The 25,611-nt window shown below is 50.4% G+C and overlaps 1 long non-coding RNA gene across 1 annotated transcript in view; it reads right to left on the reverse strand.

Moving 5' to 3' along the window:
• Positions 1-100: 100 nt before the first annotated feature.
• LOC110349386 (uncharacterized) overlaps positions 101-25,611 on the reverse strand; it is a 66,715-nt gene continuing 41,204 nt past the window's right edge. The window contains exon 3 of the long non-coding RNA XR_002395298.2: positions 101-1,769. This is a non-coding gene — a long non-coding RNA (uncharacterized LOC110349386). The remainder of the gene's footprint in view (positions 1,770-25,611) is intronic.

The raw sequence follows: 25,611 nt of genomic DNA on the forward strand, positions 1-25,611 counted from the left end.
TCTTGTTTTGTTTTAATTCTTAAGTTCTTTTATTGGTACATTTTAGGTATACATTTACATTTGTCATTGGGTGCTTGTACCTGTACATGATGTATCTTGGTTCTTTTTTTTTTTTTTTTTTTGGTACGGGGGATTGGACTCGAGTCCTTGCGCTTGAGCAGCAGGCAGCAAAACCACTGAGCTAAATCCCTGGCCCCCTTGGTTCTTATTTTTTCCCCATTACCTGTGCGCCCTTCACCCCCTCCACCCTTTCCTATTTACATAGACTTTGTTTCCATTTTTTTTTCTTTTCTCATAATTTTTCCTTTCCTTTCTTTCCTTTCCCCTTCCCCTCCCATCATCCCTACCCCTTTGGACTTTTCTTCCTATTTCAAATTATCAGTTATTCATTTTAATCATTTTAACCCTTATTTACACTTTCAGTTTCTCATACTAGAGAAACTATTCGGTATTTACACGTGTGTCCTATTTATTTCACTTAAGAGTATGGCCTCAATATGCACCCATTTAGCTATAAATGTCTCTAGTTTCTGGTTCTTTATGGCTGAGTAGTACTCCATTTTATAAAAAAACCCACATCTTTATCCAGTCTCCAGTTGATGGGCACTTGGGCTGTTTCCAAGTTTTAGCTATTACACACTGTGCCGCTATGAACATGGGTGCACATATATCACTGTGGTATGAGTCTTTTAATTCTTTTGGGAAGATACCCAGCAGGGGAATAGCTGGGTCAAATGGGACCTCTAGTCCTAGTTCTTTGAGGTATCTCCCCACTGATTTCCACAGTGGTTTCACCAGCCTGCACTCCCACCAGCAATGGAGAAGGGTTCCTTTCTCCCCACACCCCTGCCAGCATTTGTTATTGGTTGATTTCATGATAGCAGCCATTCTTTCTGGGGTGAGGTGAAATCTCAGTGTTGTTTTCATCTGCATCTTTTCAATGACCAGTGATGTTGAACATTTTTTCATATATTTATTTGCTGCTTTTACTTCTTGTTCTGAGAGATGTCTGTTCATTTCAGATGCCCATTTTTGAATTGGGTCTTTGAATTTGGGGGGGTCTGATTTTTTTCAGTTCTTTATATATTCTAGATAGTAGTCCTTTGTCTGAGGTATAGCTGCTAAAATTTTTTTCCCACATTGTAGGTTGTCTCTTAGTTGGTGGTTTCTTTTGCGGTGCAGAAGCTTTTTAATAAGATGAGATCCCAGTTGTTGATTCTTTGTGCTAGTTCCCGTGCCACTGAGGTTTTGTTCATAAAGTCTTTTCCTATGCCAATGTCTTCAAGAGTTCTACCTAACTTATCTTCCAGCAAGTTTAGTGTTTCTGTTTTAATATTTAGATCATTAATCCACTTTGACCTTAGTTTAGTGCATGGTGATAGGTATGGGTCTAGTTTTAATCTTTGGCAGGTTGAAATCCAGTTTTTCCAACACCATTTATTAAATAGGCTATCTTTCCTCCAATGATGGTGGTTGGGTCCTTTGTCAAAGATGAGGTGGCTGAGTATGTCTGGAGTTGTTTCTGCATCTTCTAATCTATTCCACTGATCCTCAGGTCTGTTTCTTTGCCAATACCATGCTGTTTTTATCACAGTAGCTTTGTAGTATAGTTTCAAATTGGAGATTGTGATACCCCCTGCCATATCTCTGTTGCCTAGAATTGCTTTTCCTATTCTAGGTCTCTTCTGGTTCCAAATGAATAAAGGTATCCCCATGATGAAGGTTATATTCTTTTATCCCAGCATTGTTGGTTAAAATGATGGCATTACCTAGGGATGAGAAAGAAGCAATATGATCATTTTGGTTTATGGATTTCTAAGTTTTAAAAAATAAATTAATCCTCCCCCCAAAAAAAGAGTGAAGCTTAGAGGGCTGTTGATGTAGCTCAGTGGTAGAGCACTTGGCTAGAAGGTTCAAGCCCTGGGTTCAATCCTCAGCACATCAAGAAAACCAAAAACAGAATAATTAAGTGGGTTTCAGGGTTTGTATCTTGATAAATTCTAAAGTGCTTTCATTTCCACTCTGCTTCTTGGGTTCCGTTTCTCTACAGATTTTATACTCCCTGGCCAGTTCATCCTCCGTAGATGCTAGGAAACCATCAACAGGTGTCACTGTGACAAACAAAAAAGATAACTGATTCCTTTGTAACTGATGCCTATTAGCGTGAAATCACGACCTGCTTTGTTTGGCAGAGGGGCTCACCTGAGCCCCAGCACAGAGACCTATTCCAGATGACTGAGAAAGTCCAGTTGGGACTATAGTTTATTTTATTTATTTATTTATTTATTTATTTATTTATTTATTTATTTGGGTACCAGGGATCAAACTCGGGACCTTGCGCTTTCAAGGCAGGAGGTAGAACCACTGAGCTAAATCCCCAGCCCTGGACCATAGTTTATTTGAGGGGACAGAAAGTTCAAGTACCTTGTTCCATCAGCAAAACAAGCCCTTCTGGTCTTTTCAGCTGGACCAGAAGCCACTGGGGCAGGTGTCTCATCCTGTCCTCTGGGAACTGCCCATAGAGCCTGGCCCAGTACCTGGCTATGGATGAAATGCTGGTAGGGATCACGTGGCTTTTAAGGAGATGGGATTTTCTACAAACCCAGGTGGAGAGGACTGGGCGGGGCAGAGAAAACCAAAGCATCGGACACCTTGGGGCAGAGGCCATGAAGCCTGACTGGGACAGCAGCAGTGCCAGGATTTCTCCACAGAGCCGGACTCCTCAGGCCCAGGAGAGGTCCTGGGTTTTGGTTTGTGAGAAGCAGCACCTTTCAAACCCAAAGGCTCTGACACATGGTCATTGTCCCACCCCAGAATGGCACGGAGGTCTCAGTTGGGGATCTGGGGAGAGTCGCCTTTGTCCCAGAGCCTTGGGTGTCTGGAGGGTGAGGAAGTAGCAGGACATCAGGCACACAGATGAGGATGGAGGGGCGCTGGCAACAAAGTGCTTTGTGAGTGATTCGCTGGGCACAGATGGCAGAGAGGGTCATTGTCACTCTGTAGGGTAACTAAGCTTGGGCCGCTTCAGAGGGTAGGGCCAGGGCCAGACACACACACAAACCACACACACACACACACACACACACACACACACCCTGCACTCAGGCCTCCGCATCAGACTCCCCTGAGAAATGTCCCGCATGCAGATTCCTGGGCTCTACCTCAGACCCATCAGATCTGAGACTTTGGTGAATGAGAAAACTTGGAGGCCACATTTTCACAAACCTCTGCAGGTGACATCAATGCCAACTCCTATCTGGGAACTACTGTGTCTGAGGCCCAGAATGCATGGACCCTGCAGGCTCGGGGGCGGAGCTCAGGACACCCACCACCCCCTACAGACCAGGGTGCTGCTGGTGCCCAGGCCCAGAAGGAGGGCAGGTGGGAAGGCTCTGGGGCAGACTGTGGGCCAGGGGAAAAGTCCCCACTGGGAGTCACAGCCAGGTGGGGGAACAGCTGGGGACAATGACTGAGTGAGGAGGGGAAGTGAGGGCCCAGGGGGAAAGAGCAGGAGTGCCTCCCTCGAGGTAGATGGGATTCTGGGGCTGGAACCTGGGTGAGGACAGCCACCCACTGCAAGAGGCTGGGCCAGGCCTGGGGAACAGAACCTCTCTCCCAGATCCTCCTCCTCCCCTCCAGCGGCTCCTGAGTCTGTCCAGACCGGTGGGTGACTTCACACCTGGCCCAGCTGTGCCCCTGACAGCTGTGTGACCCAGGGGAAGGTCCAACCCCTCTCTGGGCCCGGGACCCCTGCAAGATCCCCTCCTTCCAGTTCCCAGCCTTGGATTCAGCCAACGAAGCTGGTCCCCCTCCGCCCTACACACTCCCTATTCCTGAGAACGTGCTGCCACCTGGTGGCCATAGGGAGAAATCCCTCCTAGGGCCGCCTGCGGGCCTGGGGCAGCCCAGGTGCCTTTGCAGACTACACCGTGGTTGAGGCTGGTCACCTGCACGCCCTCAGCCCCAGCTGTCACCCACTCCCCAGGCCTGGAGGCCTCACTACTGGATCCATCCTTGGCATCAAAGGCCACTGCAAAGGTGGAGACCAGGGAGGGTCATTAGCTCATGTGACAGCCATTACAGGAGAATCTGGCTCATTTGCTCATTCAGTTACTAACATTTATTAAGGACCCACCACAACCAGAACACAGGAGAAGGAGGCCAGCGAGGGCCCCACAGGCTCTGGGAGCAGGAGAGGCAGCGAGACACTGATGCTCAAGGAAGTAGGCTAATTGCACCTGGCAGCCCGCATTGAAGTCAGTGTCATGGCAGGGTGGTAGAAACTGTCACAGACGGGGAGCTTCTTTAGATGCAGCCATTTCGAGGGTCCCCGAGGAGGTGCCTGGGGATGTCTGCAAAGCCCCAGTGTGACTGACACCTAGGTTGGGGCATGAGGAGGTTGGGAGGTCACAGGGGCCCTCATGTGCTCCTGTCACCCCCATTCACAGAAGCATGTGGCAGTTTGTGGTTATGCTTGTGCTTGTGTTTGCTTGTTACATAGCTTCTTGTCTGTCTCACACCAGTCCCACACTCCCCAGGGCAGGAATACGCCTGTTGGGGTCACCCCTCTAGCCCGACATCTAGCCCGGTGCTCAGCACATGGGAACATTCCGAGCCAATCTGCCAGATGGATGAATATCTGTGTCTTTGAGAGGAAGCAGTGGCCAGGTACAGTGGAGGCCACGATGCCAGAACTGGGACTTATCTGCCTGGCACCAGGGAGCCACAGAAGACTCTAGGGGAAGAGAGAAAGTAGTCAGATCTGGATACAGGGCCTGTTGAGGGAGCCAGTGAATCCCACTGGTGGAGGTGGGAAGCGCTGTCTCCTCCCTCAGCCTGATGCAAAACGGGAGAGGAGGACACAGCGGCTGCAAAATGGGGAGGCTGGGTTGGGGAGGCAGAAGGGAACCTGGGCGAGGTGGGCCAGCCTTGGGGACATCAGTCTGTGGGTATCAGAATCCCCGGGGACAGGAAAGTATCCCCCAATGGGTGTGCCCTGGGGAGGGGCATGCAGTCACCCTGAGGCGTGTGCATCCTCCAGAAGCCCATTCCTAGCTATCCTGGAGCCCTGGCCTCACCACCCTTGGGTACAAGGCAGCCCGGCCCCTCTTCTCAACCCCCACCCCTGGGTGTCCACCTCGACCAGGGTGGGATGTGGGCCTCCGGGGGGCCCTGAGTCCCCTGTAAGAACCCCCGAAGCGGCTCTATTCCTGGCTCAGCCTGGCATGTAATGGGCTGACCTCTGACCTTCCCCTGCCCCTCTGCTCCCCAGAGCTCTGCCCTCTGGGTTAGGTCAGTGATGAAAGCCAGTGCGAGCCCAAGGGGGTGGGGAGGAGAGGGACAGTGCCTGATTGTTCCCCACCCCTGGCAGAACGGCCATGGTGAGGAGTGGTGGAGAAGTGCCTGGGTCCTTGCTCGCCCTCTCTCTCTTTTCTATCAGGGGGTCCCCAACTCCAGGGGAAGCTGTTATCTAGGCAAGTGCATCCTGTGCCTCATGGGGGAAAGAGCCTGGGACCAAAGCCAGAGGGAAGACCTTGGTTTTCACTGCTCCTCTGGGCTGCAGTAACCTCAAGTGTAAAATGGGGCCCAGCCCTGCAGGAAGCCTCCAGGAATGCCCGAGGAAGACGATGCAAAGGCCCTGTCCCTCCTCTCCCGGCCCCTGCCTGCCGTGCTGCACCCAGGCTCCAGCTGAGCTCTAGACAGGCGGGCCCTGCTCCTCTATCGGGCACCTCAGCGATTCTGAGTGCTCTGCCAGCTCTAGCAGGTTTCGGAATCAGCTTGGGGAGCTCTGCAGAAAAAGCAGGCAGGAGGTTTGATTGAATGACCCTATGGAAGTTGCTAACTACCTCTGCATTGATTTACTTCTCGCTTAAGGAAATTCTCAGGTGTGCAAAATCAGAGCGTAGTGAGGCTTTCTAACCCAACACCAAGCTCCACCAAGAACCCTCACGGCCACGCCCAGTCTGATCTGCACCTGTCTGTCCCAGCAGTCTTTATTCTGAAGCAAAGTTCATAAGTCTTCTTTAATGCTTTGTAATAAAGTGTTTTGTGGGGTTTTTTGCCGGAGCTTTAATTGTCAAGTAATTATAGACTCACAGGAAGTTGCAAAAATGGTACAAAGAAGTCCCAGTGCTTCCACCCCATTACCCTCAAAAGAGCATCTTGGTCGCTAGAGACTTCTGTCACAACCAAGGCATCAGCCTTGATGCCATCCACAGACCTGGTCCAGAGTTTGCTGGTTCTCCACACTCAGATGTGCGCATGTGCGTGTTTCTCTGCAATTTCGTAACCGGCGGATTTGCATAATTCCTACCGCAACCACCATGAAGACCTGTTCAGTCACCACTAAAACCGCTGGTATTATCCCTGCAGAGTAATGGGCAACTCCCCACAGTCTCTAGGGACCACCACTCTGTGAGAATCTCTATGGTTTTGTCATTTTGAGAATGTCATTAATGACGGCACCCAGCACGAAAAACTTCCAGGTAAGCTTTTTCCCTTCAAGATAATTCCGTGGAGCTCCATCAGGGCCTCTGCGAATATCGAGTTGTTATTTGTTACTGCTGAGCAGTGTTCCGAGGCAGGCGTGGAAGAGTGTGTTTAACCAATCGCTCACTGGAGGCCTTTTAGGTTATTTCCAGTGTTTAACTGTGGCAAATAAAGCTGCCCTGCCAATCGTGTGGCTATGTGTGGTCACCTCCATGGGATAAGTGCCCAGGGGTGCTATTGCTTGCTGGGCCCTACAGTAACTGTGTTTAGTATTTTGGAGGGTTTTGGTACTGGGAATTGAACCCAGAGCCTTTACATTGAGCTACATCCCCAGACCTTTTTTATTTTTTATTTTGAAACAGGGTCTCAAAAAGCCTCTTTCATTGCCCAGGCTGGGTTCAAACTTGCAGTCCTCCTGCCTCAGCCTCCTAGAGCTCTGGGATTACAGGCAAGTGTCACCATGCCTAGCTGTTTATGGTTTTTCTAAAAAAAGAAATTCCCACACTATTTTGCAGGGTGGCTGTAACTTCATAACAGTTTATGCTTATCTTGGTAAATATTTCATCAGATTTAATTTTGTTATAAATGGAAATTCTATTTTGTTGGCTCTGATGTTTATAAATGCAATTACTTTTTATTGATATAGAGTTTAAACACTCAATGTAAATTTATCATTTTTTAAAGTGTACAATTCAGCCAGTGGTTTTTAGTACATCCACAAGGTTGTCTCCTTCCAGAGGTGTTTATCGAACCCACAAAAACCTTTACCCAGCCTGGTCACTCCTCACCACCTTCTCTCGGCCCCTGGCAACCATTCATCCACTTTCCATCTCTGTGTGATAAATAATGCACAGAGCCGGGATGCAGCTCAATGGCACCCTGCCTGCCCTGCATGCACAAAATCCTGAATTTAATCTCTGGTACCAGGAAAAATAAAAGAAAAAAAAGCACAACAGGGCAGGCCTTTGCCTTTGCCCTTCCCCCAGGTTTTTGCCATAAAATGTAACTGTTTGTGCTGCAGGATGTTCCTGCCCAATGTATCAAAGTGGTGTATTCAAACAATGCAACTGTTAGTACTGATGTTCCTATCTAAAGTTTCAAGAATATTCTGTTAAGTGCCCCCAGAGTTTCCTGCTTCTAGCTGTATCTCCACCTAAAAGGTTCCTCTCAACTTCCTTTCCCCAACTGTATATAAACTCACTGTCACTACAACTCAGGGCTCAGAATTTAAAGTGCTTAAAACTCCTCTGGACCAGCTGGCTAATAAAAGGTTTGTTCCCACCTCTTTAAGGGATGTTTGGATTCTCCTGTCTTCAAATTCCTGTAGCTGTAACACAGAACTGTACCACTTGGCTGTAACACTGAACTGTCTCACTCTCCTCCAACATGTGGATTTGCTTATATTGGACGTTTCACATAAATGGAACCATTTAACACTTGGCCTTTTGCGTCTTCTTTCATTGAGCAAAATATTTTCAAGGTTCCTGTATGTTGTAATTGTAGTTTGTTTTGTTTTGTTTGTGGTACAGAGGAGTGACCCTGAAAGTGCTGAGCTACACCCCCAGGCCTTACTATTTTACTGTGAGACAGGTTCTCACTAAGTTACCCAGGCTGGCCTCAATTTTTGATGCACCTGCCTCAGCCTCTCAAGTAACTGGGGTTATGGGTATGCAGCAGGCTAGTTTTTTGTTATTTATTTGATTTAGCTGTGTCTGAGCTAAATTTTTTCATAGTTGTAACAATTTGCCTATAGACGATTTTGTGTTTTCTATGTAGACAATCGTAGACAGCACCTGCAAGTAATGCCAATTTTGTTTCCTTTTCTCCAGTCCTTACACCTTGTTTTGTTTTGGAGATTTATCTGCAGACCTCCTGCCCCAGCAAGGACCTTAGGTACAATGCTGAATAGATTTGTGGGTGAAGGGCAAACTTGTCTTGTCCCTGATCTCACCCAGTGTGTCCATTGCCCCTTTAAGAACAAGTCTGTGCAGGGCTCCCAGATACTTTTCCCAGTGTGAGGGAGCTCTTTTCTGTCCCAGGTGTGCTGAGACATTTTTATCATATCTAGCTGCTCACCTTTATGTCCAGGGCCAAGGTGGTCACATGACTTCTCTGCCCGAATTTGTTCACATGATGAGATTTCCAAATGGGAAATGGGCCTTGGTTTTCTAAGACAGACCCAATGTGGTCAGGCTAGGTTAAAGCATCCAGGAGGCATTGCTGGATTGGTTTTGCTATTTTTTGCTTGTTTTTGTTTTGTTTTGTTTTTTGTTTTGAGACAGGGGCTTGCTATGTAGCTCAGGCTGGCCTTGAATTCATGGCAATCCTCCTGCCTCAGCCTCCTCAGGGTTGGGATTATAAGCATGTACTGCCACGCCCATCTCAGTGCTGCTATTTGCTTATGTAAGATTTCTGCATCTCATTCCATGAGCAGGGTTGTATCCTTTCAGTGAACCTTGTGGGTGGAAGAGTCACCTCCGGGTCTCTCAGGGTCTCTCCCTCTCTCTTCACAGGGACCCCTCTGTCTCCTCCTATATGCTGCTTTGGCTGGAAGCAGTTGGCCCAGGGGTGCACCCAAGAGTAACACAGGGTGGAAAGCACTGCTGGACTCCTGAGGCAGCCAGAGGATGGGAGGAGAGCTGTGACTCTGAGACCAGCTGGGATCCCTCTGAAAAGGGAGGCTTCCCAGAAGTCTTCCTTGCTCTGTCTGCACAGCCCCATGTGCCCACCCCCAGCCCTCCAGAGGAAGTGGCTTCCGTGGGGCGGGGTCAGAGGTTAATGACCTCATTGTGCTCAGGGCTGATGGATGGCCCAGCCCTTGGCAGCCCATCCCCCACCTGCCCATCCTTCATCATTGCAGGGGAGTCTCTGTGGGCCTTTGATAGCCATTGGGCTGCCCTACCAACCTTGGGGCACCCAGCCAGCCCCTGTGGTGGGCTCCAACATGCTGAGGCCCTACCACCTCTGCCTCTTCCCACCCATCCTCTCCCCACAACCTCAGGGAACTCAGGGGGCCCCAGGGCCTGGGGGGTTCTGAGGATAAGTGGACCCAGCCACTCCAGCACCCCATCTCAGCCACCTAGCACACACTGTCCTGGGCCAGCCAGGCCTTCTGGACAACCCAGCCCTCAGAACTGATTCAGAGATGCCCAGCCCTCCCGCATTTTGGATTGGGAACTGAGGCCTAACTCAGTCAGGCATGAGCATGCCCTCTGACCTCTTGACCCTTGTGCTGGGATGGGCCCAGCCCTGGGGATGCTGAGGTGAACCAGACATGGTCCCTCCCTTGATAGGTGCACGGGCTGGAGGGGCTCTGAGCGAGCAACGGAAATTCTAACTATGTGCAAGCGTTCAGTAAGCTTGGAGGACTTCAGGGGCCAGGCAGCCCCTAGGAGGAGACGCTGTTGGGGCTGCTTCTCAAAGGGTGAGCAGGAGTGAGGCCAGTGTGGGAGGGGCAAAGGGAAAAGCATTCTAGGCATAAGAAACAGCATGAGCAAAGACATGGCATCAAACCATCATGGTGCATATGGGCCCCAGCAGTGGGGTGACAGACGAGGCTGGTCAGCCACGCGCCCAGTGTTTCCAGGTGAAGACATACAAACCTGGCAGTTTGTCACTTGGGGGAAAGAGTGAAAAGCCAGGTTCTAAGCCTGCCGCAGCCTTTGGTCCTGTAGCCTTTCAGCTCACTGAGCAGCAGGTGGCCTTGGGTGGGCACTCTGTGAACAGTGGCCCCTGCAGGCCCTGTGCAGGTCCGCTGGATGCCAGGTGCACCTCACCTGTTGCCTGACTGGGGGCTCAGCTGTAAGGCTGTGCTACACATGCAGGACAGGGTGGGGCCAACATGGAGAGAGATGGTTTCCAGTGAATAATAGGAAGCCATTTTTCCACAGCAGAGGCCTAGTCCACGTCGGCCTCCAGGAGCCAGTTCTAGGCTGGATCACCTAACGGGGACTTGGGGACTTGTTCGGGAACAAAAGCAGACCCTGTGGGGGGATTGGATTTTCTGTTCTTTGTAGAAAGATGCTTTCTTCACTGGTTGAACCTCCTTGCCTCAAGCTGAAAACCCAGAAACACACTCTAAGAAACTTACAACGGAACTTCCCAGAGACACGGGGCTCTTAAATGTAGAACACTGCTGGGCAGGGTGGCCCATGCCTGTAATCTCAGGACTCAGGAGGCTGAGGCAGGAGGATTGCTGTGAATTCAAGGCCAGCTGAGTTCAAGGCCAGCCTGAACTGTATGGTGAGACCCTGCCTCAAAAAGCAAAAAGACAAAAAAGGCGGGGGGACCATACACTTTAGCTTCATTTCCTGTAACTAAAATTTGAAAACATTTGTTGTAGGGCCAGGGATTTAGCTCAGTGGTCCCACCACCTGCCTCTTAAGTGCAAGGTCCTGAGTTCAATCCCCGGTACCAAAAAAACGAACAAAAAAATTTGTTGTAGAAATTTGGAAATACATTAAAAGACAAAGCCCTAAAAATTTAAAAATTGGCCCGGGATTTAGCTCAGTGGTTTCACTGCCTGCTGTGAAAGCGCAAGGACCCGAGTTTGATCCCTGGTACCAAAAAAAAAATTTAAAAATCACTCAAATTCTGCCACCCTGAGACAATGAAGGTTTTAATTTTTGTGTATTGTTTTAGTTTTTTCTACACTTTTTTTTTTTTTTTGGTGCTGGGGATGGAGCTCAGGACCTTACACTTTCGAGGCAGGTGCAGCACCACTGTGCTAAATCCCCAGCCCTTTCAACACATTTTTAAATGAATTTAGCTCACAGCATATAAGTTTTCACTTTTTGGTTTTTATTGAAGTTATCTATCTCCATACATCATTTTATAACTTAGTGTTTCACTTAAGGTTACACTGAATATATTCCCCCACCACTAAAAGTCTCGCATTTATCACATGACCACAACATGACTCATTTTGCCAGTGCTCCCTGCTCGCTGCTAAGGTCATAGCCATTTCTCACGATTGCACACATTGTGACAGACACCTTTGCATGTGGCTCTGTATTTACAGCTTGTTCACTCTAATACAGTGTCACATAAGTGGACACAGGGGCTCCCTTGGGCGCAAGTGTCTGACACAGTGCAGGGTGGGGACAGCCCCACACCGGGGACCTGAGCATCTGGGCCCTAGCGCCCCTCAGGAGCTTGGGTGGTGTGGGGGGTGGCAGACCCTCCCCCCCACCTGGATTCAGGAGGAAACTGTTTGCCATCTGCCAAGGGTGAGCAGATACAGCCCCGCAGCCCTGCTGTGTGCTGGGCTCCATAGTGAGGCTGCCGATGGCCCTGCAGCCCCCTGTGGGGGGAGGGTGACAGGACCCGCCCCTCCAATTCCCCTTGGTGTCCACACTGTGTGTGCTGGTGACAGCTGCGGGTGACCAGGCCAGTCTCCTCTGCAAACCACAGGAAGCCCGTGGAGGTCAGGCCCATAGCTCCCCAGGCCGGGGACACGTGGCTGGACCCAGAGCCCTCAGAAGAGAAGGGACTGCTGAGTGGCTCCCCACCCCCTCTGGACCCCCTTCCTTCTTCCAGGCCCTCAGTGGAGACCCCGAAAGCCCTGCGCCTCCCCACTCCCCATTGCAGAGAGGAAAGGCTGTTGGGCTCCCTTCCACCAGCTGCAAGCGGCCCCCACTCTCAGGCCCCACCACCCCCTTCCTCTGCCCCAGAAGGGAAGCACGAACAACCCCTTAGGCCACTGCCCTTCATCCCCTCCTCTTCCCAGCAGAGCAGCCCCAAAACTGCCTGTACTGCTGCCTACACAGCCTCCCCTCCCGAATGCTCCCACCTTAGCCATGGGGCTCAGGTTCCACAGCCTGCAACCCTGCCTCCTGGGCTCTCCCCCGTCTCTCCCAGCTGGGTGTGGGTGAAGAGCCGGGTCTGGCTCTGGAGGTGACCACATCCGTACTGCCTGGGTGTCACCTTCAGGGCTTGGGAACGCTGGGCAGGTGACCCACAGTGCCCAGCTTTCAACAGTGCCCTCCTGGAGCCCCGAAGACACAGTGGCTTGGGTCTGGGCCTGGTGGTACACATCTATAGTCCCAGTTACTAGGAGACTGAGGTAAGAGGATTGCTTGAGCCCCGGCGTTCAGGGCCAACCTGGGCAACACAGTGAGACCTTATCTCAAAAATAAATAATAAAGTAAGAAATTCCCACTCATGTGCAGGGCCCAGTCACCCTCTGCTCTCCCCGTAACATCAGGGTGCCCTTGGCTGCCTTCCCATAACAGCTTTTTTGGAGGGAGAGGATGCTAGGGGTTGAATCCACGCTAGGCAAGCGCTCTACCAACTCCAGCCCTTTTGTGGGTTTTTTTTGTACCCCTTTTGTATTTTTTATTTTGAGACAGCATCTCCCTAAGTTGCCCAGGCTGGCCTTGAATCTTCGATCCTCCTGCTTCAGCTTCCTGAGTAGCTGGAATTACAGGTGACCACCCCTGTGCCCGGCTTGGTGAAGAACATCTACATTGAGAAGTAGTCTACATATCGTGTGATCCACACACTGAAAGCACACGATTTGGTGGTGTGCAGGACCCTCACAGAGATGTGCGACATTTCCATAGTTGTTTAGGGCATTTGCAGTACACCCACGAAAGAAACTCTCCAAACCTCGGCCTGGCAACCCCTCACCTACCCTCTGTCCCTATAGATTTGCCTGTCTCAGACTTAACTTCTCTTGCCTTGGTTTAGGAAATAAAGGTGACAGTAGTGCCACATCTGAGAGGCCCTGACGGGAGGACTTAAATGTGTTAATAGATGGCCTCAGACCACCCCTGGCACAGGGCACCCGCTGTGCAGTGCCTGCTGCCCCTCACCGGGCCTCCTCCAGCACCGCCACCTGCCTTCCACTTGCCCTCTGAGCTCACTCACCCTCCTCTCCAGACCTCCCGCTAGGACTGCTCAGCCTCAGCTGCCCCAAGCCTGTCTGCCCTGCTATGACCCCACCCCTTCCCCTGCCTCACCCAGGCCCGAAATGGGAGTCATCCTCAGCACGGCCCTCTCCCTTTCCTGTCCTCCGTGTAGTCTGTCAGTCTCCATCCCCAGCCATGGTCACCAGCCATGCTCTGGTGTCCCATGCCTTTCTGTCCACCACTCTCTGGCTGAGAAGTCTCAGGGAAACCACTTCCCCTCTCTGAGCCTCAGTTTCTTGGGTGATAAGAGAGATATAACAATATTGCCCAAGTCCTACCTTGGTTTGAAGGTTATAGGAATAAAATATAGGAAGAGCTGGGTGTGGTGGCGCACACTTGTAATCCCAGGATGAGGGATGCTGAGCCAGAAGGATCAACAGGAGTTCGAGGCCAGCTTGGGCTCCGTAGTGAGCTCAAGGCCAGCCTAGGCTATACAGTGAGACCCTGTCTCAAAAAAGAGCTGAAGCTCTTGAGGATCATTGTCATTGTCCTCTCTCCTAGACATGTGGACATTCCCGACCCAGCTCCCTGTCTCACTCCCCCGAGCCACATACTCCACACGTTCGTAAGGTATCAGTGTTGGGGTGCTGACCACATACACAGAGCTGAGCCCCACCACCTGGCCCTTGCCTGAGGCAGGTGCTGTCCCCCACACTTTACAGGTGAGGACACGGAGGCCCAAGGCTGGCGTTAACCATTGCCTCCGGGCGCACCATCGGCACCAGTGGACTGACTGAAAACATTCACTAAACAAGTGCCAGGCACTGGGCCAGGCCTGGGGACGCGACAACAAACTAGGCTGGCACTGCCCACAGGGCAGAGGTCTTTCTAGAGCATAAATCTGACCCTTTAGAATTAACATCATCCCTTTGCCTCCGATCTGTGTACCTTACCATGGCACCAGGCCCTCAGGAGCCCCTCTGCCTTTGGAGCCCTGTCCTTCCCCACACCATCCCCTGCACTGTCCCTGTCCCTCTCTGCTCCAGCCCAGGCCTTCTTGGGGCCATCCAACCTGACATACACCACCCTCTTCTCCTACACAGGTTCCCCATGGCAGCTGCTTCCCACCATCTCTATCACTGCCCCCCTCTAAGAAGCTTTCCTTCCCCAACTTCTGGCCAGGGGAGAAGCCTTAGAGCTTCCAGTGTCCATCTTGCGGTATATGAGATTTCTCTCTCCTGTGGCCTGAGCATCTCCAACTCTGACTAGTGCATCCCCATCCCTCTGTCTCCATCCAACAACCCCCAACCTCCCCTTCAGGCTCTCTGGCCCAGCACAATGGCCACAAGCTTACTGGGCCGTAGCTTTGCTGTGCCCACGGGGCTGGAGGAAGATGCAGGAGTAGCTGGATGTTTGGGATGCTGCACTCAACTTCCCTAGGGGCCCTGGCTTCTGGGCTGGGATCCACTCACGTGTCCCCAGTGATCAAGGTAGCCCTGCAAAGAAATGAGCAGAGCTGGGGTCAGCTTGGTGGGCTCTAGGTCCTGGCTGTGTAGCCTCTGTATGCCTCAGTTTCCTCATCTGAAAAATGATATCATCCTCCCACCCATCCCTTTGGACCTTGCAGGGTGGTTGTGAGGGGCCATGGGAGGGGTCAGTGACACACACTGTCATCTCAGAGAGCAGACACTCCATTGTCTGGCCAGCTTCCTGACATTCCTGTCTTGGGCACATTCTGTTTCATTTTGCAGAATTCCAGTCAGTTTGACTTTGGCTTCCCCTGGAGGCCTGGACCAGGGAGGGTGTTCCCACCGAGCAGGGTCTATTCTGGGGCTCTTTCTGGAAACGTTGGGGGTGGGGGGGAAGCTCAGGCCTAACTCTCCAGACTGGGCCCCATCTCTACCTCCCGAGATGGGGACTCTCTTGTCAGGCAGAGCCTGGATGGCCCCCTGGACAGAGGAGGGTCCCACCTCTCCCAGAAGGACAGGAAGAAGGCCACAGAACATCTCCTTAATGCCCAGCCACCCCTAGTGTGGGCCTCAAACAGGCCAGGGAGAGGCCTGCAAGGGCGGCTTTCAAGATGACCACCGTGGTCCACAAGGCCTCTTTTCCCGGGGCGCCTGAGGAGAGAGAGGGCACCACGGCCAGGCCACGGTCACTCCTCAAAGCCCAGGGGTGCAGAGTGGGGCGGGAAGCATGGGGCGGAGGGAGCTGGAGTGGGTGGGGGGCCGGGGAAGCGCCAGAGAGAGGGGCCAGAAGTGGAACAAAAGGTCCCTTTGTGGTGCAGGACAGGGAGAAGAGGGCGCGCATTACCCAATGCCCAGAAGCCATGTTGGTAACAAGAGAATCATTCTCTGCCTCGCTTGGAAAACAACTTGGAGCAGAGAGAGACAGGGAGAGATTTAACCCCATGGGCGCGGGTGCAGGGGCCTGAGGCCACAGTGGGAGGTTGTGGGGATCAGGGCACGCTTGGGGGCCTTTGGGTCCCCAAGCCGTACCATTTCCTGTCTCCCAGGCCTGGTCTACGGTGGACAGGACCAGATTCCCAACATGGCTGCTTGGCCAAATCCCAGCAGCTTTTGGACCAGGACTAGAGCCACAAGTTTCTACCTGCCTGGGCCTTGTCAGATGTGACCTCCTTCAAGAAGGTGCCAGGGCCCGGCCCACCCTGGCCTCAAGAGGATCCTTACATGTCTTCCTATCCCAGGCCTGTCCCTGGTTCTAGGGCTGCTGGCTTCCTCTGCCTCCTTCTGGTGACAGGGAGCGCACCTCTTCCTGAGAAAGTCCCTCCCATCTTTGCACAGTTTTGCCCTCCAAAATATAATCAAATCTCTATTTTCAGCCCTGCTCTCTCCCCTTCCCCTACCTTCTAACCATCAGCCCCTGTGCCCAGGCTCCTGGAGACCATGCTGATAATAGAGCCAGGACCTTCCTCCATACTTCCTCCCTTCCTCTTTTCTTTTCTTTTTTCTCTTCTGTCCTCTCCTTCCCTTCTTCCCCTCCTCCCTCTTTCTTTTCTTCCTTCCTTCTACATTGATGGAGCTCTAGCCTAGCACCATTCTAGCCCTGGAACTATCGAAGTCGACAAAGCAGACCACCCTTCCCCTCATGGAGCAGATATTCCATCACTGGGGAAATGGGTAAGAAACAAATGAACCTATAAGGGAATGCCAGATAGTTCTAAGTTCCCTGACAAAAAGCAAGGCAAAGTGGAGCAAGACAGAGAGGAAGGGTGTACCATTAGACACAATGACACACACCTGTAATCCCAGCATGCTGGGAGGCTGAGGCAGGAAGCTTGCAAGTTTGAGGCCAGACTGGGCTATGTAGTGAGATCCTGTGTCCAATAATAATAATAATAATAGGATTCAATTCCTAGAGAAAAAGAGAAATAGTTGTGGCTGCCCCTGTGAAAGTGTGGCATTAGAAAAGGTCCAAGCAAAGAGAGGAAGAGTATCTGGGGCAAGCTTGCTGCAGACAGTGTAACGTGCAAAGGCCCTGAGGTCGGATCTGCCAGGAGGCCCGTGTGGCTGGAGCCAAGCAAGCCAAGGGATTTCAGAACCATGGGCCATCAAATACGGGGGGTGGGAGGCCCTGGTTGTGAAGGCTGGAGGGGTAAAAGGCCTTGGTCTTAGGATGAGAGCCCGAGGCCAGCTGTGCTGCTTCCCAGCGGCAGGGCCCAGCCCCAGGAGGAACACCTGGCAGGCGAACCTCACCAGGAGGTCCTGGTTGCTTGTGAGGAGGGGAAGCCCCTTCTTTGGCCAGGGTTTCTGTTGTTTTTTGTTTGTTTGTTTCCCAGTACCAGAGATTGAACTCAGGACCTCGAGCTTGCCAGGTTGTTGTTTTGTCTTGTTGGTATGTTTAGCGGTATGGGGGATGGAACCCAAGGCCCCCCACATCCTAGGCAAACACCTCTTTTAAACTGTGTTTTGAGAGGGGTCTACTTTGAACTTGTGACCCTCCTGCCTCAGCCTCCCAAGCATCTGGGATTACTGGATTGCACCACCATGCCCAGTTCTTGGGGAGGCTTTCAAGCTGAGCTCAGCACATCTTCCACCCCCAGCTCTCCTTGCTGTGACATCAGCAAATGGCTCAGCAAAGTGGGGGGCCCGGTGCCCCACTTCATACTTGCTGGTCCCTGGCCTCACACACCCTCAGCTTCTGCATCTATAAATCACATCCACCAGACAGATATGTGGGTGCATTTTTATTTTTATTTTTATTTTTATTTTTGTTTGTTTGTTTTGGTACCCGGGATTGAACTCCGGTCCTTATGCTTGAGCAGCAGGCAGTGAAACCACTGAGCTAAATCCCTGGCCCCTGTGGGTGCATTTTTAAAACAAGACAGTTCTCTTTTTTTGGTACCAGGGATCAAACTCAGTACCTTGAGCTTTCAAGCCAGACGGCGGAATCTCTGAGCTAAATCCCCAGTCCAAGACAGTTCATTTTTTAGGGGCAGAAAGGGGCTCAAAGAGGTGAGGCCATGGGTCTTAGTGACCAGCTGGGCCCCAATGGCAGGGCTCACCCTGCTCCTTCTGCAGCTGCCCATGCACCTGGGGCACCTCCCTCTATCCACAGCACCCAGAGTAGTGGGGCAGTCACTGCAGGAAGTAGCAACAGCAGAGAGGCCAGGGCAGGAGAGGGAGGTTGCAGGCCCAGGACAGTAGTTGGGGCTCCCTCCAGTGGAATGGAAAGGACCCTGATGGCCCCGCCCAGTGGGCAGGAGAGAGCCACCCTGGCTTCCTGTCCCCTGATGGGCTGTGGCCCAAGGACGGGGTGGGAGCAGAGGCAGGAGCAATGCAGTGAAGAGTACCAGTGACACAAGATCCAGCAGGGCGACCTCAGGCCGAGCAGAGCGCAGAGGAGAGTGGAAGGGACAGGCAGAAGGGGAGAGGGAGATGTGGCAAAGGCAGGAAACTGCCTGAGGAGGGGCCGCTTCACAGGTTGAGGCCAGGGTGCCCTGTGGGTGGGGGTCTTCAGGGACAAAGCAGGGGACACAGTAGGGACGCACTGGAGAGCAGGCAGACAGGGCACTCCAGGCTTCACCTCCCACGCACCAGCCACCTGGAAGCTCCGCCTGAGTTCTCATTTTAGTTCTTTGCTGCTAAAAGGTGACCCTTTTAAGCGTTTGAGCAAGCGCTGACCCTTTTAAGGCTTTATTTTCTTATCTGTGAAATGGAGAAGGTATTGGCACCTACCTCATAGCATCGTCCAATAAAAGAATAAACTTCAGGGAGGCACTTGGCTATGGGGTAAAGTGCATGCCTAGCATGTTCCATCGCCAGCACAACAAATCATCATCATCATCATCATCATCATCATCATCATCATCATCATCAAAATACAAACTTGAAATTGCTTGGAGTGCTCATTTGATGTTGATACAAAATAGTTCCTATTTTAAAAAAATAGCGAACATATACCAACTTCCCACAATGAATGTAATCAGTATGTACTGCAAACATGTACTAATAAAAATAATAAATAAATAAATAGCAAGCATGGTGGCAAATCCTGTAATCCCAGAACTCTGGGAGGCTGAGGCAGGAGGATGGAAACTTCAAGCTCAGCTTGGGCAATTTAGTGACTTAGTGAAACACTGTCTCAAAATTTTAAAAAATTAATAATGAAAAGGACAGGGGATGTAGCTCAATGCAAAAGCCCTGGATTCAATCGCCAGTACTTCAAAATAATGATGATGATGATAATAAAAATCATTAAAAATACAAAAGATCCCCTACTGGTTTGAACTTCTTGCCTCTGCTCCCCCTGGCACCCCTTCATGTGTCTTTGCCAGCTGGTTCTGTTATGTTGACCTGGGCTCCGTCCCCTCTAGGCAGACTGGGTTGAGAATCTCTCCCCTGGGATTAGTTCCTTCCTTCCCAAGGGGAAGGTATATATTGCCCTTATTTTACAGAGTGGGAAACTGAGGCCTAGAGAGATGTCCAGGGTGGCAGGGCTGGAATTCTAACTGGGGAGAGCCCAGGCTCCCCCACCATGTCCCAGGCCAGGTACTTCTGTCTCCTGGATCCAGTGCTAGGAGGTCCCTGGTTCCATCATGACCTCCCCACTTTTCAGAGGAGGAAATTGAAACCCCCAGCTCCCACCCAGACAGGAAGTGGCCAGGTAGATCCCGAGGGAGGACAGGTCTGAGGACACATGGTGGGTGGGAGGCACGAAGCTACAGCTAAGGCCGTGACCAGGGTCTGGGTCAGCCCAGGAAGGCAGGAAGGACACCGTGGGGAACCCAGGGTGGGCAGGCTCGAGGAACTGGGAGACAGAGGGCAGGTGGCAAGGCAGCAAGGGAGAAGCCAGGAAGGGGCAGCTTGGGAGGAGAGAGAGCCCGGAGGACTGGCAGTGACAGCAAAAGCTCTGGGCTTAGGGACACCTGTGCCTGACCGGCTACCTGCAGCCACCTCTGGTTGGCACTGAGAGTAGGGGTCGGCCAAGGACACAGCCACTCTTAACTCACAGGATCAAACGGGTCGGGTCCCAACTGGGCAGTGAACTTGGAGGCATCGGGTCACGAGGGGCGTTGCCCGTGCAGGCCCAGTGCCCTCGCCCACGTCACCCACTGGCCTGGCAGCCCAGGAAGGAAGCCTTTAGGCTACTCCACGAGGCTGTGCCGTCAGTCAGCCGAGTCACATGGGGGGCAGGCGGCAGGGGCCATGGCGCCTTCCGGTGGCTTCCACGCCTCCACCCCGCCCCTCGGGATCCTGCCACCACATTTGGAAAACAACTGAAGAAATCAAGTGGAAACACAAATCCGCCACCCAGTCCCTCCCACTCCCTGGGGCCAGAATCCCCCCACCCACTCCTGCATGGGGGAGGACACACTAGCCTGGCAAGGTTTGCCTTGGCGAGGCCCCATGCCACTGCCGCTCCGTACCTGTCTCCTGTCTGGGCACCCTTGCCTCAGAGGGACCTGGGATGCCAGGCTGGATCCCCTTCCTCACTCTTCTCCCCAAAACCTCCAGACTGTGGATGTAGGGCCAGGGAAATTCCCCCAAATACTAGCTGGCCACCTGGAGACAGCCCTGCCCTCTCCGATCTCAGCTCCATCCTGTGCACAGTGGGAGCAATTAGCATTGCCCAGCCCACCTCATGGGGCAAAGGGACAAGGACAGGGGAGGGCGACCTGTGTAAAATGTAGAATGCAAGGCCCTTAGCATTGAATTAAAGATGACAATGCAGGGTCCCCAGGGCTGTGCACATCTTCCTGGTCTGGGCTTGCTCCCTCTCCTGGCCCAGCCCCTTATTCCAGCCCCCCTCAGAGCCCATGCACAGCCACCCACAGGCTAAAATGTGGTGGCAGAGCTGCTGAGCCTGGGAGGAACTGGACCTGCTGCCCTCTTGTGTGTCTCCAGTGTGCTCCATGCTGGCTCTGTCCCACTGTGTCCCCACAAGCACGGGAGCTCTATGTGGGCTCCGTGTCCCAGTTACCCTGGGTCCCTCCCCTCCCCTCCCTCAGCACTCAGTAGAAGTGAGTGTGCACACGTGTGTGAGATAGAGGGAGGCAATCCAGGATGAGCTGGCCGGGAGCCTGGGGAGGTCAAAGCAGAATTCAGCGCCCCCACCCAGCCTCACCCGGCCTCGCTGGCCCCTCAGCCCCTGCCCACGTGTTTCCAAGACTCCAAGGGTGGATCTGGAGCTCTACAGAGAGCTGGCCATGGGCAGAGGCAGGGACACTGGGCAGTTAGCACGTGTACCTTAACATTCAGGCTTCAGACCACAGCAGAAGCCAAGACGAGAGGACCGGAGTTCTGGGGAGGGGGTGGTGGACGTGAGCCCGCTTGAAGGAAAAATTGTCTTGGCCGATGACCAGCCTCGGGGGAGATGGCGGGACAGATGAGTCAGAAATGACTCTGAAGTTTCAGGCCTGGGTCACTGGAGAACAGAGGGGCCGTTGAGGAGGCTCGGAAGTGGGTGCGGGCCGTCTGGGGGCAGGAGGGTGACACTGGTTTGGGACATGGACGTTTTCGGGTGGGAAGGCCCCTCAGAGGTCCCCCGAGTCACACGTGAGGAAGTGGAGGCTGGGACTCCTGAGAAGTGAGGGGCTGGGGCTGGTGGCCTGCCAGGGCCACAGGGATGGGGTGCAGGCCAGGCTGCAGGGTTCGCTGTTCTGTGGGGGAGGCATACACAGCTTAATCACAGCACCATCTGGGGGCTCGAGGCCAGGCTGACCTTGGGGTAGGGTGTGGGGGAAGGGAGGGGGACAAGGAGTAATAAAATCACCGTTGTCACTCAGTTCCTCCATGCCAAGCACCCCTCATTTAATCCTTGCAATCATACTGCAAGATGTACACGTGATTGTCCCTGTTCTACAGATGAGCTTTCGACACACCAAGCAGACTGTCCCGGGCCTCGATGGCGTGCTTTGAAGCCCTGCTGCTTGGAGGAGGTGTACTGAAACCAAGCCCCTGAAGGATGAGTGGGAGTTTTCCAAGTGAGGGAGGGAGGGGCCACTCCGGGAGGCTGACTACCCCCCAGGCAGGTCGAGGTGCAGGTGCTTGCAGCCTGCCTCTCTCTGTGCCTCTCTCTGTCCCAAGCCCTGCCATGCCCCACACCCATGCTGCCCAAGAAGAGACCATGCTGGTGACAACACACACGCTCACTTCTGCTCCTGCTGTCCCCTTCCCAAATACCTGTCCCCACTTCCACCTCCGGAAACCTCCCACCTTGCAAGATTTGTTCACAACTGGTGCCCAGTTAGTGTTCAGTGAGGAAAGGGGAGGGGATTGGATTGGGGCTCTGTTACCCGGATGGACCAGGTGCCGTAGTGGGGCTGCTGGGGCCCTGGGAAACTGACTGTGATCCTCTGCCCCAGGATGGAAACATGTGAAGCCCTCCAGCATCTCTGAAGAAATGGGTGTTCATGGAGGATACACCAGCTGCTAACCTCAGGAGTGACAAAACCAGCAACCAACTCAAACCACCCAGGTTACCTGGAAACCAGTTCTTTCATTCTTTGGTCAGTCTCCTGAACTCCTCTTCACCCTTCAAAACCCATCCCAAGCTCCTAGGGCAGAAAAGGTGAGCTGCGGGGGTGCCAGAAGCACACACCCACCCCCGCCACCGTGGAAATGAGAAGACATGTAAACAAGCCTCAAAAACAGACTTCTGCAATCCCTGGTACCAAAAAAAAAAAAAAGAAAGAAAGAAAGAAAAAGAAAAAAAAAAAGTGAATCACAAAAACAGACTTCTGGATCACCTACAGCAACCCCAGAGGGAAACGAGATGGAACACTCTGATACTCAACCACCTGGACTCTCTGGACTGGCAACAAAAGAGGATCTGGGAAAAATGAAATCAGAAATAATTACTCAGATAACAGCAAAGATTTTGCTCATAGTGCAAGACATGATTAATAAATCTAGAGAGGACACAGATAAAAAAAATAGAGGATCTGAGGAAAATGATGGAATCCCAACATAGGACACAAATGGAATCCATAAAACAGATACAAACAGATTTCCAGGAGATTAAAAACTCCATCGAAAGTCTGTGCAGCAGAATGAACCAATGTGAGGATAGAATTTCAGATATAGAAGAAAAGATTGCAATTAGTGACCAGGAAAAGAAAAATTGCTTTAAAATTGTGAAGGAACACGAGAAATCAATCCTGCAGCTGCTAGACGATGCAAAGAAGAATAACATAAGACTGATTGGAGTCAATGAAGAAACAGGAGAGAGTGCAGATGACATAAAAAAACTCCTCACAGAAGTGATGGCAGAAAACTTCCCAAGCAGGGGAAAAGAACTTGACATACAGATAAGTGAGGCATATAGGACTCCAGCTAGCCTTGATAAAAAAAAATCTACACATAGGCATATAATAGTTAGGATTCCAGAAATCCAACAGAAGAACAAAATTCTACAAGCAGTGAGAGAAAAGAAACAAATCACATCCAAAGGAAAGCCCATCAGAATCACAGCAGACTTCTCAATGCAAACCCTCAAGGCAAGAAGAGCTTGGAGTGATGTATTTCAAGCCCTCAAGGAAAACAGCCTCCAACCCAGATTGATGCACCCTGCAAAACTATCTTTCAAAATTGATGGAGAAATAAGATACTTTCATGATAAAGAACACCTCAGGAACTTCATGAATATCAAACCAGCACTCCAAAAACTTTTAAACAATACCCTAGGAAAAGACAATAAGGATCACAACCCCAGGAAACCCGGCAGAATGAATCCATTGGGCATGACAGATTAAAGGCAAAGGGGGAGAATCCAACAAAAAGAAAAAGTCATGACAAGGCTTTTGAAACTTTTAAATTCATCTCCCTAATGTGTATATAATTCAATCTTGTTATTGTATTGATTAGTATTTTTCTGATTCTAGAGTTGCACACCTTTCCTTGTGCTATACTGGCTATTTATCATCTTCTTATGTCTACTTTTTAATTGGGTTGTCTATTAATGAGCTCTAAGAATTCTTTATATATTCTGGTCATAGGTTATATGCATTGTAAATATGGTCTGTTTAAGGACTACTTTTCATTTTAATGATGTCATTTAAAGTTCTAAATTTTGATGGAATCTCATTTATCAGTTTTTTCTTTTATACATCATGTCTTTTGTATCCTAGGTAGTTCTTGCCTACCCTGAATTCATAAACATTTTCCTTCATAATTTCTTCTTAAAGTTTTATACTTTTAGGCTTTCATATTTAGGTTCATAGATCCCTTCAAGTTATTTTCATGTATGGAAATAAAGGGTTGAGGTTAATTTTTTATATACGGATACCAGGTGTTCTAGTGCAGTTTGCTGAAAACACTATCTCTTCCTCGGCTCTTGAATTGAGTTTATATTCTATAAAATGCTAATGTTAAATAATCTTTCAAAACTCAGTGGACCATATATGTGTGGTTCTATTTCTAGATTCTCTGTTTTATTCAAATGATCTATATGTCTTTCCTTACACCAACACTGCCTTGATTACTGTAGCTTTAGAAGAAGTCTTAAAATTAGGTACTAAATGTCTTCCAACAGTTTTTTTTTTTTAACTTTTCTAGGTCCTTTGTACTCCTACATAACTTTTAGATTTCAATATCCAATTCTTCATTTATAGCAAGTATACATAGACCTGAATTTTTATATATATCTTGTGTTTTCTAATCCTGCTAAATTCAAATACAAGTTCTAGGGGCTCCTAAAGATTTCTTAGTATTTTCTCTGTAGATGATCATTTCATCTACAAATAAAGATTTTGCTTCTACCTTGCCAATCCTATCCTAATTGTGTCATTTTATTGCCAGACTATTTTGGTGGGGCCTAGATTTCAAAGTTTAATGGATAGATAAAGAGTAAGCATATCTGCCCTTGTTCCCCACCTTAAGGAGAAAGCATTTTATCTTCTCCGTTCATATAAGGCGTTCTCGCTGGAAGTACTCCAGTACATGTCTTTAATCTGTTGAGAAGGTTCTGTTCTACTTCTAGTCTCTTGATAGCTTTTACCATGAACAGCTGTGGAATTTAGTCCAATACTTTTTCTCCAACTAGTGACAGGATCATATGGCTTTTTCCTTTCCTCTGTTAAAATGATGACATTTGGGGGTGGATCTTCCAATGCTGAACCAACACTGCCATCCCTATAACAAAACCACTTTCTACATACTGCCAGATCTGACTTCTAAGAGTTTTTATTGTTAAACAAATTTCTATCTATGTTCATACTTTTTTCTTCTATTATCTTTATCCAGTTTTAGGATTAGCACAATGTTGAGTTCCTAAAATGAGGGGAGAAGTGTTCCTTCTTTTTTCTGCTTTAATTGTTTGATATAATTTATCAGTTAAAATGTATATGAGCCTGCTGTTGTCATATAGGTAGGTTTTCAAGCTAGGAATATACTTTCTTTAATAGGTGCTATTCAAGTTTTATATTTCCTCCAGAGTTGGTCTCATTAATTTGTCTTCCAAGGTACTTCTTAGAAGTTCTCAAATTTATTTCAAAAAAGATTTTTGTAATATGCTTTCTATATCCTTTTAAATTCTGTAAAAGCGCAAGGACCTGAGTTCGATCCCTGGTACCAAAAAAAAAAAAATTCTGTAAAATCTGTGGTAATGTCCCTAGATCTTGATATTGTAATTTAAAAAATGTATAATTGATATTGTGTAACAGGAAGAAAAGGTCTAAAGGAGCAGGGGAAGTGGGAGGGGTAGGGAAAAGAAAAAATATGAGAAAAGGAAAAAAATGGAAACAGTCTTTGCAAATAGGGAAGGGTGGAGGGGGTGAAGGGAGGGCAGGGGAAGGAGGAAAAGAATAAGA

This window comes from Heterocephalus glaber, unplaced genomic scaffold, assembly GCF_053883595.1.
Source record: "Heterocephalus glaber isolate CG9 unplaced genomic scaffold, H.glaber_assembly_v1.0 deba00001444, whole genome shotgun sequence".
Taxonomy (NCBI): domain Eukaryota; kingdom Metazoa; phylum Chordata; class Mammalia; order Rodentia; family Bathyergidae; genus Heterocephalus; species Heterocephalus glaber.